We start from the raw sequence: 3777 nt of genomic DNA on the forward strand, positions 1-3777 counted from the left end.
AACAAATATTGCCTTATCTATACAGTATAATTTTTTGGCGAAGATTCAGGCGAACACCTTCCGCCCCTAAATCCGCCCCTGTCCTATAATGTCTTGACGAAAGATATTCAATTAAATCTCTTTATCACATGTAGTTCCAAATTCTCGCCAACCCCCACACCCCAATTAGCCTAAAAAGGGAAAGGATCGAAAAGAAAAGGCAAAGAGAACCTCTTCCCTCAAACCATGTCTTGCGAGGCCAAGACACAATGACCCACATGCGGATGGAGTTATTTAATTTTCATGGATTTCACCTCTTATTAATTATTGGCATTATTTAGATCTCCAATCTTGAGCAGATGAGTGTGTCACCAGAGAGATGGCTTCCCTCTCCTGCACAGATTCATCAGACTTCACTAGTCTCTACAGTAGCTACTTTGTTCTTCCTTAATTCGTCTTTGTATGATTGTTACTCATCTATGTATCTTTTCCATGAATTTTCTGTATGTGTTTTCCCTTCTCATTACTCTAAGTTCCAAGGAAAAGGTCCTATTTATTTATGGAGTCCCCACCTGAAACAAGGAAAATAAAAGCACAAAACAGAAGTTTTTTGGGTTTATTTGTTAATTAAAGGTCTAGGAGTCTAGAATATAATATAGGTCAGGTAGTAAGAAAATATCAAATGTATGGAGCGAGACATATGGCTTTTGACAAATATTTTTGCTTGCATGACTGGCTGTAATTCTTATAACAACCATTTTTATGGAATTATATAAGGTACAATTGCGATGGTTGATGAAAAATGCAACCTGGAAGCATGTATTTATTTAGAGTTGGGAGTTGAGAATGTGTGCGCGAAGAAGTAGCTACGCTGAGTTTTCTATTAAACCTGTAGATGAGAAATTTCTCTTAAGATCAATTTTGTGATACTTAGACAAAGTTGAACGACTTTTTGATTACAAACAATAGCTTATTGACTTTCATAATACTCAAGTAAAGTTGGATACCTTTTTTTATTGCAAAAGGTAAACTAGTGATCCTTCATAAATTAACCAAAGTGATAAATACTCAAGCACATTGCTAAAACTAGCTTCTTCTCCAACTTTTGTTCGGACCTCCAATTTTCGGCTACCACAGTTTGCTCATAGCTGCATAGTACTTCCACTTAGACACCTATCGTAATGGTAAACGGTTTGTCTCGTCGTTACCATGTTGATGATGTTAATGTTACGGTCGGTAAGTCTATTTATTCGGTACGGTGATGTTGCTGCATGGTAATTTTGCCTCTCAATTAAAAAGCTAGCGCCTCATTAAACAAATATTCTTAAACAAGAGAAAAGGGTGTTAAGATGAATTAAAGAAGGTTTATTTTTCCCTTGGGTTTTCTGATCTTTATGGAAAGGGTAGGGGAAAACTTTTCCAACTTGCACATGTGTTTGAGAGAGAGAAGGAGAAGACTTCAATTTGAAAAGTTTCAGTGCATGGGTTTGACAGAATTTTGTAAACACCAAGTTTTCGAGAGAGAGAAAGAGAGAGAAAAAGAGAAAGTGCGGGTGAAGGAGGAATTAATTGGATTCGGCCCAATTCTCTAGTTCTTTGGCCCAATTCTTTCTCAGAAAATAGTCCAGCCAAGAATCACACCGAATTTGAAGAATCGGATAATTTTTAACTAAATTGTATAAAAACGAAGCAAATCAGATTTATGGTGCGTTGGTAGGAAGGGAAATTTTTCTTACTTGCTTTTTGGTGTTTGGTTAGTAAGCAAAAAATATTATCTCAAAATTATGTATATATAATTTAAACAAACACTAGGGAAGATGGAGCGGGGTGGGGATCGGGAGAGGAGTAAGACAATAGGGATCAGGGGGTTGGGTTTAGTGGTCGAGATCCAACTTCAAGATTATGGGTCAAGGATCGGGGGTCAGAGTCGATGGTCAGGGTAGAGGATCAGGGTGGGGGTACGGGTGGGGTTTATTGTTAAGGGTTGGGTTTGGGCCGGGAGTAAGGGGTCCAAGGGTTAGGGGTCGGGTGTCGAGTCTGAATAAAGGGTTGAAGATTGAGGTCAGGGTAAGGGTCCGAGTCCGATTCTGGAGTCAATGGTCGAGAATTTGGGATCGAGACCGGGTTTAGGGTGGTAGGAGTTGGTGAGATAGGGGTTAGGGTGGGGCCGAAGGTGGGAGGTATGGGCGGTAGGCCCAAGGCACGGAGGTGCTAGGGCGAGGAAGGTTGGGCTGAGAAACCAACGTGAGAGGTATGTGAGGTGGCAGAGGTTGCCGAGGCGTAGGAGGTTGAGTCGAGGGGTGAGCCAGGTGCTTGGGATAGGAATCAGGCGAGTTAGGCAAGATGGGCCAGAGGGGCGTGGTAGGTAGGGGAGCTTTGAGGTGGGGTGGAGGATGGATAGCGGAGATGTTTGAAAGAGAGTTTTAAAAAAAAAATTCTCTCATCTTGGTAGGACAGTTAATTTCCTTAAAATAAGGGGAAAAAAAGGAGTTCAGAAGGAATATATTTTTCAAAAACTTTTAAGCTAACTGTTTACCCTAGAATCCGGATAACAATTGAATTTATATGGGGTTTTAAGGATCCGTGAACTAAAAGATACAAAAGGTTTGGATTGAGGAAAATAAAAGATAAAGACTCAACAATTGCTGTTAAAGTAAATAATCGCAGAATATAATACTGTTTAGAACAATTGTGCTTGATAGCGTACAAGAATTGAGAGAGATGGTACTGTAGTGTAATGGTTTCCGATGCCCTCTTTATGGGGTCTTCTCCCCTTTTATACATTCTGATTAAGGGTAAAAATAAGGTAGGTAAATTAATTACATCGTGGCTCCCTGTAATTACGCCTTAATGGCCTGAAGTGGTTGAGAAAATCACGTTTGGGCGAGATATCCGGCGACGCTTGGTTATCCGTTACGAGTCCGGCTTCCGACCTTGTGTGTTTCTCCATCCGGTGGTGACTCATATCGAGCTCTGCAACGGTCTCGAAATGACTCGACCTCGGTTGTAGACGTGGCCGTCGTTCTACCTTGCATCCAGGTCGGGTTCGATGGCCCCGACTTGCCCCGGACCGGACCCAACCCGGTCGGGCTCAAGCAACAAAGGGTATCACCCAATACACTAACTAATCATGACAAACTTGAAAAATATTTTCTGAATTTTTTTCCTTCCAAGCCAAACATTTTTTCATTTCACTTTTGCTTATTCATTATAAAAATTCGAATTATTCGTAAAAGATAACAATCGAATCGAATCAATTGATACCCAAACAAGATATATTTAGACGAATCGTGGAGGTAAAATGTGCAAGTCGGAATCAATATTGATTTCAATTGGTGCTAGAAAAAAGGTTCCAATTTGTGAAATTGCGGGGCAATCTAAACCTGCCTCGTCCATTTAGTTGGTTTGGAAGTATTCGAAATAATTGAAATCATATACGTCAAATTTTTTTTATTTCCCTCACTATCACAATCAAGTATCATTATCGTTCAGCCTTTTCAAAGGTGTAGCTAATTGTTTGGAAAATTGTCCAGCTCATGACAATCACAATCAAATTTTATTATTGCCCAAGCCTTTTGTGATATTTATTAGCTACTCGTTTTGTCTCAATTTATATGTAGAGATTACATGTAAGATGATCAAAGCAATTACTAACATTTAGTTCGAATTTAGGCGAAATTTCTAAAGTTTATTTCTTTTACATATTTAAAAATTATATAAAAAGTATTACAAGTCTAAAAGTTATTAGTAATTCAAAATATTTAAAAATAATTTAATAAAATTATAAAATGACCGAGT

This window comes from Nicotiana attenuata, unplaced genomic scaffold (genome assembly GCF_001879085.1).
Source record: "Nicotiana attenuata strain UT unplaced genomic scaffold, NIATTr2, whole genome shotgun sequence".
Lineage (NCBI taxonomy): Eukaryota > Viridiplantae > Streptophyta > Magnoliopsida > Solanales > Solanaceae > Nicotiana > Nicotiana attenuata.